The following is a 14,197-nucleotide window of genomic DNA, read 5'->3' on the forward strand; positions in this document are numbered from 1 at the left end:
AAAAACACTTGAGCATAATCAGTGGGATAAATAAATATGTCTCTTATGATAATCAAGAACTCCTTACATGATTCCTATCAGGTGAGCAATTACGGATTCTAAAATTCCTAAGACTAACGTTTTTTTTTTCTATGGAAATAATAGAATCAAAACAATTCCTAAGATGCATGCAAAACACTCTAATTCTAAATAAAAAGGTTAATTGGCATTTGTGAATACATCCTAATATTTAATTCCATGACCCATAAACTGAGAGCTTATACATGGAACTTAATGAAGTCTTTTCAGTGTATTACTTTTCCACCAGTACAATTAGATGCCTTAAGAATCAACTATAACACTCAGAAGTACTAAAGGAAACTGAGTGTGTTGCTAGCAATATATGTACAGGAAAAGGAATGCCTAAAATTGAAAATCAAATGTTATTCACCTTACTACCACTAAACCTTAAAAGAGGATAGTTCTAAAGACTTGAAACAAAATACAAGTACTGCTTCCAGCTCTAAGTTCTCAAAGGGAAAGTCTCACTGCAAAATCATGCCATTAGACTAGGCACGAGCAAAGAGACTATCCATACCTCAAGGGAACAGTTGGCTAAGAAAGGTAGTTACCAATTAATGATATTTAACTCCACTAATATTAATATCCCTATTAACACATGTTAGTTGAGTTTAGTTTTATACGTTTCCTTATCAGAAATCGATAATAATTAAGATGAGAGTCAGTGACTCATTTAGTGTTAAGGTTGTAAGAACCATAAAAGCTGTTTTGTATTAAGCTTTATGATACCTTAAACATTCTAGAGTTTACTCAGAATTTAGTATCAATACTAAAGCTACATTTTGACAGTTATAAGGTTTTAAATGACCAAAACAAAGTCACTACTAACTAAAACTATCATATTATCGGTCGTTATTATCTGAATAGAAACCTTATAAGATAAAACTAAGCGATGCTACAAATTTCACAACCTTTTGTTATCATAGAAATGAGAATTTAACAAAAGATAAATGAGACTTACGTACTTCATCCATTAAGACCAAAATTTTCATGAGAAATCATGACTCGGTTGACAAAGGATGAATCGCCATTAAATCTCATTCTTAGTGATTTGAAAGCATGTGTTAAATGCCCTAAATATAAACTGGATAAAGGGAGTAAGTGAGGTCCACCATAAGTTATAATTCACTGCTATTAGTGGAGCTTAGAAGAATATCAACTTGTATCTAATCTGTTTCCTACTGGACAAGTTCTTTAAAGAAATCAATTCATATATACTTATCAGTATTCCTTCTAAATATGTCCTTAAAATTTCTTATGAAATATGGACAATAAGGAAATCAAGTCTAAAATGTATGAAAGTTTCCTATGACATGAATCGCCAAAACTTGTATGGACTTTTAGAGGCCTAAAAGATCAGTGGGAGCACTGAGTGTCCTTATATGCAAGAGATGGGGGAGAAACAACTTAATCTACCTCATAAAACATCCCTTGTATAAGACACTGCTCCATTATATCTTGTCTCCTTAACATTTAATGCTACTCCTAACAAATTTTGTTGGATACCTAAATATGGGAAAACTTAGATTTCTTACCAAGACTAATTAATATAATCCTCAATTAGAATTTATTGGTCTTCTGATGTTGACCCTAAGCATGCTGAATTCTTACATATTTCTAAGGTCAGTAGGAGCAGTAAAAGTCCTTATCATAACTTGGCTAAGTACAAGACGCGGGGGGAGAGATTGTCGCTTACTTTAACTCCGATTACACCTCTTGTACACCATACTGCACCAACTCTTACATACTTAGAAACTAATATTGCTCCTAATATACCTGAAAATATGAAACTCCTTATAAACCCAATAATCAACTCAGGAGGTCATCTAGGTCTCAAAGGCCTACTAACTTTGATGATTATGTACCCTACCTGACTAAAGATTAAATGGATTTTGGAAGGTTTAATGATCCTACCTCTTCTAATTAAACCATTAGTATCAATCAATCTTCTAAAATAGTATAACGTTTGGGATTTGGTTGAATTACCTAAAAGGTAGTCATTACTAAACTAAATCTGAATGAATAACGTTAATACACTAAAGGTATGATTGATTGATAAAGGTATACTCAAGAGGGAATAAATTATCAAAGAACCTAGTTCCTTGTCTTACAAAAGGTTACTTTGAGGATCATCACTGTTCTAGTAGCTTATAATAATTTAGAGCTACATTACATGAACATTAAAACAACTTTCCCTAACACTGGCCTACATGTTCGTAAAATAACCTGTAAGTTCTAAACTGAAGGTTAAGAACACTTAGTTTGTAAGTCAATAAAATCCATGTATGGGTTGATGCAAGAATCAATAATGAAATCATAATGCAACTCTCTTCATCAAGAACTAAGTGGATTGATTTACCTACCTCAAGATGAGTGGGAGCAACTAATGTAAACTTGTCCTTATATAGATGACATTCTTTTGACAAGTATATGTTACATGAGTCAAAGTATTGTTAACGCATATCTTGACCTAATCAATCTCGGAGATACCTCTTATTTAATAGTTATCAAAATACACCGAGATAGACTCATTAGTTTTATATGTTTTACATGAAACGGGTCCTTACACTTGTAACATACAATATTGCTCTCCTTTAGAGGCTAATAGGATAAATGAGATTATTTCCTTATGCATCATTAATTAGATGCCTTAAGAAGGTTCAAATCTATACTCGTTTAGATATTGGTCACATTGCTAAACACTAGACTAATTATTTCTATTGTGAAGCATCTGATAAAATATCACAATATCTCTAAGAAACGAGACACAATAATTTAAAGAAGAAGAAGTGAGAACTAAAAAAACGGTTGACTACTAATATTCTAACTTTGTCAACTTCTGGGTATATCCTTATGTCAGCAGACATTACTATCTCATGAAGGAGTCCTAACTAACTGATAACAACGACCTAAGTTATAATGACATAATATGTTGCTGATCATAACGCAACGTGTCACTAAATGTTGTTGGAAAACTTTATCAGTTGACTCATAATTTATTAACTTCATATAAATCCAATATTGAAGACTTATTGTGATAAAGTCAGCTACCCTTATTTCTTGAACAGTAACAGTTCAAGCGGGGCTGCATTAGAATTCGATACAAGTCTAAATTATTGTTCGCTTATGACTTAAGAACAAATAGAGGAAACTAAACTTTTGTATCGAATGCATTCATGATATGCTTATGGATCCACTAATTAAAGGTCTGTCACCCATAAGTCTCCTAAATGGCCAATAATAGAGACGGGTTTTACCAATGACCAAGCGCAACTGCGTATCGTACTATGAATGATTAATTATTAATTTTTCCTCATACGTTGAAAATTTGTTTTGTCTCTAAATACGTTCATGCATGCCTAAAGACGTATAGACACTAATTATACAAATCAACGGTAAGGGCTTATTTGTCAATTTGATCCTAAAGTTAGGTTTTAAATTTGAGTTGTAGTATGATTAATGGGGGTCCTGAGTCGAATATTGATTCAACGACTGTATTTCTCTGCTGCAATTTAGGTTTAGAACTAAAATGAGTATTAACCTCTGATCAGACTAATCTAATGCTCATAATAAATAATTACTAGGCCAAGTGGGAGAATGTTAGAATAAATATATTTTATATATATTTATATATGGCCCTTATAATTATTTATCTTATTATTGATCATTGACCTAAATAACCTTATGTTTATAACTGGTAAATCCTTGATGGACGGAATTACCCTTACTAACATTAATAGGGTTTCCCCTTGGGTGTATATATAGAGAGCTTACTAGGGAGGTTAATAACGAATGATGAATAATAACACCATAAGAATCATCCCCTACCTCTCTCTCTCAAATCGTGTTCATCAAGAACACCTAATCTCCATCCTAACCATACACCCTAAAGGGGAACTCGATCAGATTAAGAAGATGTCAATCTCAAACATCACTGGATTATCAGGTATTACATATTTCCTTGTTTCCATTATATCATCGATTATAGAAACTGATCAACAGGGTAAATTTCGGTATCTAAAACAACCTTCCTGAAAATCGTATATCATACGTATACATTACTACATACATTTAAGCGTATTTATTATAAAGTTACAAACTATATATACCACAATACATTCTTTCTTTCGTCCACTTGTGAGGTTGCATCAACTAACGCAAACTAAATAGCGAAACCTGAAGAAGATGAAGTTCAAAGTTGACCGAAAAAGTCAACTTCCAAACCCGTTCCTTTTTCCGATAACTTGAAAATATAGATCAAACACTACGTGATGGCAAATGAATCGGTTTCTGTATCTAAACTCGCTCTACAAAATCAACATATTTCCACCAACAAATGATTTTTGTATGTACATCACACGTCACCGTAACTAGTTTCCTGAAATGAAAGTCCATTAATAATAATAATAATAATATTAAATTTTATGACAATAATAATATATTAACCTACTAAACTTACGAATAACTAGAGTAATTATTATACTATGCAGTTTTGAACTTAAGTAATTATACTACAAAAAAGGAAGTGTAATAATAATTACTCTGGCTAAAAAACTGCAGAGTAATAATAATAACTCTAGTTATTTATACGATTAGTACGTTAAATCTAGTTGTATTTGATCATATCACATAATATTTAATAATAATAACTCACCCTTGTGAAGAAAACGGCCCCGTTACCAAAAATGTCTAAAAACACGCACAATTTGGTCAATTTTTGTGGGGCCGACGAGGTTGAATCGACCTATAGGAAAAACCGAGAAACTTCTTGATATAGTTGGTTAGCTTCAAACGGTTTAGAAACATAACCATCCATCCCAGATTTAAGGCATTGTTCATGTGTAGCTTGGATGACGTCGGCAGTCATGGCTAAAATCGGTACATGCCAGTTTGAAACATTTGCATAATCTTGTAACGGTAAGCTCCCGTGTTGGATACGAGTATTTATTTCTTGTTCGTTGTCGCGTATCATTCTTGTCGCTTCAAACCTAAAATTCAAGAAAAAAAATATATGTAATATTATAAAAATTTAACATTAAAAAAAATATTAATATTATATTAGATTATATTATATTATCCTTACCCGTCCATTTCTGGCATTTGGATATCCATAAAACACGCATCAAACGAGTGAGGCGGTTTTAATAAAGAAATAGCTTTCCAACCATTTTCCGCACACACAACCTCCGCACCGTATTTCTTTAACGCACCCGCAGCAACCCGAAGATTTACATTATTATCATCGACCACTAATATTTTCCTGCCGACTAATAATTTCGACAAGGATAATTTCGGTATTTCACCATTTCTCTCATTGCTTCTGTTACTTCCCATTGCCCGTTGTAACGAAGCCGCCAACATGCTTACTCTTAATGGCTTCGTTATGACAGCTGGCGAGCATATCCCGTTGTACTGGCGGGACCCACCAATCGAATTCGTTAAAATAAACAACTTTGGAGGATTATCCAAATTTCTTAATTTGTAAAAAAACACCGACGAATTACTCGAATCCCGATCCCAAACTTCCTCCTCGACTAACACGACGTGTACGGTTTGACTTCCGTTGGTCAACATTGACAACACGTTGGTCAAACTCGAGACGGCTTCCACGTGCATTCCTAGCCGTTGAATGTGATATCTCGACACCTCGGCTCGTACGGGTCTCGGGTCAACAACAACCGCTTGCATGCCGCAAAACTCCGGCTTTGACTTTGGTTGACTGTTGAGTTTTACCTCGTTCGGGTTAGAAAAAACCGCGGTGAAAGTGAAAGTTGACCCAATATGCGGGACACTATCGAACCCGATCTCACCGTTCATTAAGTTGACCAAACACTTGCTGATGCTGAGCCCGATACCGGTGCCTCCATGCATACGGTAAATAGACGGGCCCACTTGCATAAAGGGTGTAAAGATTCTGTGTTGTGCTTCTAGCGGGATCCCGACACCGGTATCTTCGACTGATATTATTAAAGTTACGGATTCGGATGGGTCGTCAACTTGACCCGCGGGTAGGAATCCTTCCCAGCTTCGGTTTCTATCGGCTACAGGCAGTCCACTTAACGTGTCTTTTGAAGACGGTTCGGTTTCTACGTCTATTGACTCTGCAACTTCTTCTAGAAGGTGCACCGTAACAAAGATGTGTCCTTTTTCGGTGAACTATAGCGGTTAATATGGTAATAATTAGTTCATGTAAAAAATCCCTTAAAAATAAATTCAAAAAAATAATAAAAAAATCATAACTCAAAATATAAATAAAAAACGAAAAAAATTAAAAAACTAAATTGTTTCCGCCATCATTCCCGTTCCAAAAAAAATAATAAAAAAATGACAAAAAAAAAATTGACGATAAGACACAATGACGAAAATGAACAAAAGACACAGTTATAACTAAAGAAAGACACAATAGATCGCAAAATATAACACAATGCCGAACAAAATGTAGCACAATGTTGAGTAATATAACACAATATAAAGAAAAAAAGGCACAGTGTAAAGGAAAAAAGACATAATCAATGACGAAAATAAACACAAAACACAATCATCATCATCATCATCATCGTACTCAGTATATCCCACCAATAGCAATGCTATGGTAGGGTCTGAGGAGGGTAAGATGTAGACAGCCTTACCTCTATCCCATAGGGATAGAGAGGCTGCTTCCGGTGAGACCCCCGGCTCGATAGTAGTTTTACATCAAGCCTTGGACATAAGGCACATAGCACTCAATCATCGGGACACCGGCTGATTGGTGCATGTGCCCTTGTCTTTCGGCTATCAACGCCACCACATGATGCCTGATTAACCTTCCGCCACTTTTAACGTTATTTTCACGAGATTAGTAAAATAACGTCAAAATTAGTGCAATTTTACTTTTGCCCACCCGAGGGTTCACACATATATACATTATATGCGCGCACCGCAAGCAGGGCGTAAACACAAAACACGACGAATTTTTTACTAATCAGGGCGTAATTTTGACGTTATTTTACTAATCTCGCAAGCAGGGCGTAATTGTGTTTACGCAAGCAGGGCGTAAACACAAAACACAATGATAAACAAAAATACACGACGAATTTTTTCACTTACCATTGTGTTTTTTTAGAATGACGGTGGAAACATTTTTGTGTTTTTACTTTTTTCTTTTTTTTATTAAGTTTTTAGTTGTGATTTTTTTTAACTAACCAGAAAGTATTTCATGTCAACCCGACCCGTTCATGTGAAAAGCTAAAACGGGTCAACTTTGATTTTTATTTTATTGACTACGGGTCAAACCGGTTAAATTAAAATATAAATAACTATAAGAAGTTCAAACTTCAAAGTCACTTGTAGCATAATAAATCAAGTGTTTATAACCTCCTAAAAAAATTTGATCATTATTTTTTATTTTAACAATTATTTATTTAATCATAGTATACTATTTATTATAAAAAAATAATGAAAAAATTCTTAGGAAAGTCAACCCAACCCATTTTGACTCATTATCCAACAAACACAAATAAAAATATACCATACCTTAATCGAGTTGCCCATGAGATTTGTAATAATTTGACGAAAGCGCCCTGGATCACCGATTAAAGTTTCCGGGACCTTCGCCGATATGTAGACCGCCAACTGCAATTATGCACAAATTAGAAAAAAAAAAATTTACATCAAGTTAAAAAATAAAGAAAAGGTAAATATCTAAATTCTTGCCTCAATTCCTTTTTCTTGAGATTTCCCGGAAAATAATGACAAAACATCATCAAAAATTTCCCGAAGATCGAACCGAACCGCTTCGAGCTCAAGTTTTCCCGATTCAATTTTAGCTTGATCAAGAACAGCATTTATTAATGAAACAAGAGCTTTTCCACTCGCTTGAGCAGTTCTAACATAATCTTGTTGTGTTACATCGAGAACTGTGTCCATAAGCATATCCAGCATCCCTAAAGTAAAAACAAAAAAACAAAAAACAAGAAATTTTTAAAAAAAATAAAGATTCAAGAAACTTTTTTAAAGGGTAAAAATCAATGTTTTAAAAACAGGTATTTTACTTATACTGGATTGAGCTAAAAAATGGTACAGCCGGTTGAACCGGATTATACTGGAGGGTTCAACCGGTTGAATAGTTTTACCTAATAATTTTCTATAAATGTAACTTTAATCCAAAAATAACCCAAAAGTAAATGATTCCATAACAAAAAGTAATTAAAAAGTTAATTCATATTAAAAAAAATTCTGCAAAAACATTCAATTTTTTTAAATAATAGCCCTAAAGTTTACACGTCTGAATGTTAATTGTTGGATTAAAAGTAATTTTGAAAAAATAAGGGCCGCAAATATCAAAAAATTCTCGGACATAAAACCGGTTTGCCGGTAAAAACCGGTATTTTAGACAAATCTAGCAAACCGGCCAAAAATACCGGACTCAAAATACCAACCTACTGTGCGAAATCCGGTTTAAACCGGCCAGTTTTAACCGGTTTTTAAAACAATGGTAAAAATGCACAAAAAAAGTAATGAACTTTACAAAATAACTTACCAAGAACACCATTCATCGGGGTTCTAATTTCATGAGAAACGGTAGCAAGAAACTACAAAAGAAAAAAATGAGAAGTAAGAAAAGACTAAAGTAAAGATTCAAATTTTGGTTGCACGATAAATACCTCGGATTTAGCCACGTCAGCAGCCTCGGCGCGTTTTTTGAGCTCTGACATCTCGTGATAATCGTCTTCAACTTTCGCTATTCTATTTATAGTTGCATGAAAAATATGCCCAACAAGTAATGTGATCACAAAAATACCAACAGAAGTTGATATTGCCAAGGTTTGCCACGGTTGTTTTTGTTTAAATCTGTATGACCAAAATAACATTAAATACTACACAATTCCTCATTTGTATCGGAATATATATATGAGAACGATCATTTTTAAATAATTTAAGAACTTTAAGGACCCTTAATAACAAATCATTTAATTAATTTATTTTATATATAAATATCATTTGAGGGTAGTTTTGCCATTTACAACATGCCCCTTTAAAACCATTATAACTTGATCATTCTTGCAAAAGGGTAATTTGGGGAAAACACATTTAGTCAACAAGATCTTGAAAAAAATCTTTATTGGAATCAAGGATGTGTTACATGTAAAACAAGTTAACTTGTGGATACATATGCAACTACTATACATACAAAACCCAAAAATAAAAAAAATCATTAAAAAAAACGCAAAAATAAAAAAAACCAAAATTTTTATTCATCATCCAGGTTTTATAAAAAAAACGTTTCAAATTAGCTAAATTATACATATATGTATACTATGTACATATATGAAATTGAGAACTATGAGAACCATTTTGGACCACAAAAAACCCAAAAATAAAAAAAATCATAAAACAAAAAAAAACGCAAAAATAAAAAAGGTTAAAACCCAAAATTTTTATTTATCATCCCGGTTTCATAAAAAAAAGTTACAAATTAGCTAAATTATATATATATGTATACTATGTACACATGTACATGTATGTTTTTTTTTATACACATGTACATTTTAAGGTAAATGATAATGTACATATGTGTACATTACGTAACTAGAGATTAAATGAAATTATACACATGTGTATAATACGAAGTTTTTTTTTTTATGAAACCAGAATGAAATATAAGAATTTTGGTTTTTTTAGTTTTTTAAAATTTTTGTTTTATAATTTTTTCAGAGGTTTTCTTAGTGGTCCAAAATGGTTTTCAAAGTTCTCAATTTTCAAATTGTTCTCTTAGGATCCTTACCTATATATATACACACACACACACACATGCGTACATGTAAATAGAAAAATTGTAGTTGTAAGGTAATAATCACCTGCAACGCATCTCATGCTTTCTTGACGGGTCACCGAAGTTAAGAGGACTAACATGTTGCAAACCAGTGTCCGTAGCATCAACACCATACATGCTAATAGGGTTTGATATATTAGTTGTATCGTAAACATTCACATAAATGGTTTGCTTGCTAGCAAGTTGTTGTAGCAATTTCTCCACCAATGATTCAATATCAAATACTCCACCAAGGTACCTGAGTTTGACCAAAAAGTCAACATTCAACGATAAATCACTTTGTCTCGTAAATTTTCACCATTTTTATTTTTTAATATAATCTAATGAGGTTTAAAAATATTACCCGTCGGTTGCTTCGATTCTTTCCTCTGGCGTAGCATTAGACGGTAAGTCTCGTTTATAAACAGCAAAAGTCAAAATAACTCCAAGTCGGTTTGACTTTATTAGTTCCAACGGAGCTGTGAGAACTCCTTTTCCTAACTCCCTTGCACGCAACACGTTTTCACGGTCCTCCTGTTGATCATGCAAACATGAATAAGCATAAGATAATCAAAGGTTATTTGACATACAAACTCTTGAATAAGTAACTAGTTAGCTACTTGAGATCGGGTCGCTAAAAGCTTGAATTGAGCTGAGCTTAAACGGGCTCAAGCTAAAAATAAGCTTATATAATAAACGAGCCCAAGTTTGAGCTCCGCTTATCGAGCTAGCTCGCGAGCCTAAACAAGCGTCTTATTTATATTATTCCTTTTTAATATATCAAATATATTTATATAATTATTATTATATATTGAATTATGATAGAAATACTAAATAATATATAATAAGTCATATATAAAAATTATTATTAATATATATGTAGGTTAGGTTAGTGTACAATAACTATTATTAAGGGTAAACTGTGATTTTCGTCCCTGTAGTTTGTTCAAATATGCGGTTTTAGTCCAATGGTTTTAAATTTGTGATTTTCGTCCCTGTGGTTTCATTTTACTTGCAATTAAACCCGAATTCACTAACCCCGTTAAGTCTGGCGTGCCCCTCACGTGAGGGGCAGTTTTGTCCTTTTTCTCCCAAAAATACAACCTAGCCTCTCACGTGAGGGGACTTGCAAATTAGTACTGAGGTTTATTTTGGGAGAAAAAGAACAAAACTGAGGCACGCTGATGGGTTTAACGACCAGACTTAACGGGGTTAGTGAATTCGGGTTTAATTGCAAGTAAAATGAAACCGCATGGACGAAAATCGCAAATTTAAAACTATTGGACTAAAACCGCAGATTTTGACAAACCACGAGGACGAAAATCACAAGTTACTCTATTATTAATATATATGTATATAACAATTAAAAATGTAGATAAATTAATCAATAAATGTTAAATTAGATAACCCCGAGCTTGAAAAAATAAACGAGTCAAGCTCGAGCTCTGTTAAACGAGCCGAGCTCGAGCCTAGTCGCTACACACTATCTTTTACACTTGTTTCATTATTGATTATCTTATAAAATATTCATACCGTTCCGGTCAACATGTCAAGAGAAATGACATGAGCAACAGTCTCTTGTGCAAAGATAACGGGAGCGTATTCCGGTTGGATTGGTGACGGCTCAAGTTCTTCAGGGTTATATTTGTCTTTATTAACCGGGGTCATTTTCTTTATGGTCCATCCTTGTTGTTTCTCAAACTGTTCTCTTTCGGAATCAAGTACCCTTACTGCATACGCCACCCCACTCGTTAGTGGTCTCTCGAACGCGGTTCTTTCCGTGTACTTTGCAAATGTCTCCTGTTAATTCCACAAATGTTGTTCAATTACAAACCTTAATGTAACAAAATTAACCAACTTTTTGGCTCCCTTTTTAAAATACAAGAAAATACTTCAACCCAATAGATTCAAGTACTACAAACTCAAAGATTGCATTTTTATAGAAAAACAAAATACTTGATTAAATGTTTAATTACACTAAATTGTCTAATAGGAACACTAATTACATAATATAACTAAGTTTGCCAATTTCCCATTTAAAAAAAAGGAAAAAAGAATTAAGATGAATTAACACATTTAAGAAAATTTTGATTTTTATGTGTCAAAAAGAGGAAAAAGAGAGAGCACATAATTCATTGCTTAATTAAGCTAAATTGTCCGAATCCGAACCCTAGTTAAAAAAGTTAAACAAAATTGTTCATTTTCCTTTTCAGTGACAACAGAAAAGCATTCAAAATATTAAGCCCCAAAATTAACTAAATCTAACTTTTTTTATGTCAAAAAAAAATTGATTGCTTGATTACACTAAATTGATACCTTAATTCAAAAAAATTAACCAAATTGTTCATTTCTTTTTAATGACAACAAAAAAGAATTCAAAGCATTAAGCAACTGAAAACCCTCCAACTGAATTTACTACACATTAACCACTAGAACCAAAAAAGTTTCCATTTTCATTTAAATAAAAAAAAACAGAGTACTTGACTCAGCTTAATTACACAAAATTATGCAACTATGAACCCTAATTCACCAAAACAAGCAAAAAAATAGTTCAAAATTTTGACTACCCAAAACCCCCAAACCAGATTACCAACATAATTAACCACTAAAACACAAACATGACTAAAAACTTAATTACACTAAATTATGCAATTATGAACCCTAAATCAGCAAAACAAACAAAAGACTTCAAAATATTAAGTACCCAAAACCCTCTAACCAGATTACCAACATAATATCAAACACTAAAACACAAAAAAGATTCAAACTTTATACAAAAACAGAGTACTTGACTTAATGCTTGATTACACTAAGTTATGCAATTATGGACCCTAATTCAGCAAAACAAGCAAAAAATAGTTCAAAATATTAAGTACCCAAAACCCTCTAACCAGATTACCAACATAATTAGCCACTAAAACACAAAAAAGGTTCCATTTTTTATTTACTAAAATAAAAACAGAGTACTTGACTTGAGCTTAATTACACTAACTTATGCAATTATGAACCCTAATCCAGCAAAACAAACAATAAAAGACTTCAAAATATTAAGTACCCAAAACCCTCCACTAGATTACCAACATACTTAACAACTAAAACACAAAAAAGATTCAAACTTTATACAAAAACAGAGTACTTGACTTAAAGCATAATTGCATAATTATGCAATTATGAACCCTAATTCAAAATAATAATAATAATAATAATAATAATAATAAATAAATAAATAAAAAAACTTCAAAAGATTAACTACCCAAAACCCCCAAACCAGATTACCAACATAATTAGTCACTAAAACACAAACAAAATTCAAACTTTATACAAAAACAGAGTACTTGACTTAAAGCTTAATTACACTAAATCATGCAATTATGAACCCTAATCCAGCAAAACAAACAAAAAGACTTCAAAAGATTAACTACCTAAAACCCTCCAACTAGATTACCAACATACTTAACAACTAAAACACAAAAAGATTAAAACTTTATACAAAAACAGAGTGATATTCAATTACTCATACCTGATCAATAGCAGAAGGATTCTTCCCATGGTGAAAAGTTGAGATCAAAATAGACATAGCTTGAACATGATTCAAACTAACATTAAACTGATCCTGAAGCATTCTAGCTCTTTCATCACACATATTTCCTAAATTATCTTTCCTAGTCTCCAAAGCTTGAGATCTCATGTACCAAAACACCCATAAAGAAACAAGTGTACCAAATGCAATCCACAAGATCAAAAGCTTCTTCCACCATGTTTTCCTAAACTTATCACACCCTATATATTGATAATATTGATGGATCTTGGATGTGTTTCTTGAAAGATTTCAAGAAACTTGATCCAAAGGTTGTAACTTTTGGTATTATTATTATTATTATTATTGTTATTTGGCTTCATTTGTGAATCATTAATGAATAATGAATTCAATGAGATCACTGTTAGAAATGAGTAACATAGCATCAATACAAGGTGTCCCACTTTTAGCCAAATCCAATCAAATGGATAAAACTCATCCACAAAAACAATTTTTATTTTTTTTAAAAAAAAAGTTCAAGTTCTCAAACAGTATATATGTATATATAAAATTAAAAATTAATATTTTTAAAAAAAAATGAAAAGGGTAAGCTTAAAAACAGTCTAAACTGTCTAATTAAGGATCCTATGTATATATAATTATATATAAAATTAAAAATTAATAGTTTTTTTTTAATGAAAAGGGTAAGCTTAAAAACTGTTAATCAAGGATCCAACAATTTCTAAGCTCAAAAACTAAGTGAATAATATTAATATTATTATTATTAATATTATTCCATCTTATCAAAATCTTGAAATTTGAGAGCAAAA

The 14,197-nt window shown here is 32.3% G+C and overlaps 1 pseudogene across 1 annotated transcript; it reads right to left on the minus strand.

Annotated features, from left to right (window-relative positions):
* Positions 1–4,071: 4,071 nt before the first annotated feature.
* LOC143589030 (histidine kinase 3-like) lies at positions 4,072–13,887 on the minus strand (annotated as a pseudogene). The gene is made up of 11 exons (XR_013145201.1): positions 13,371–13,887; positions 11,384–11,650; positions 10,215–10,384; positions 9,897–10,109; positions 8,703–8,889; positions 8,579–8,630; positions 7,753–7,982; positions 7,573–7,671; positions 5,144–6,216; positions 4,715–5,048; positions 4,072–4,438 (listed from the first exon to the last, which is right to left on the minus strand). The product of XR_013145201.1 is annotated as a histidine kinase 3-like (transcript).
* Between the last annotated feature and the right edge of the window lie 310 nt (positions 13,888–14,197).

The sequence above is a fragment of the Bidens hawaiensis genome, unplaced genomic scaffold (assembly GCF_021521415.1).
Source record: "Bidens hawaiensis isolate Kalapana, Puna unplaced genomic scaffold, B.hawaiensis_p1.1 tig00037178_1, whole genome shotgun sequence".
In the NCBI taxonomy this organism is placed as follows: domain Eukaryota; kingdom Viridiplantae; phylum Streptophyta; class Magnoliopsida; order Asterales; family Asteraceae; genus Bidens; species Bidens hawaiensis.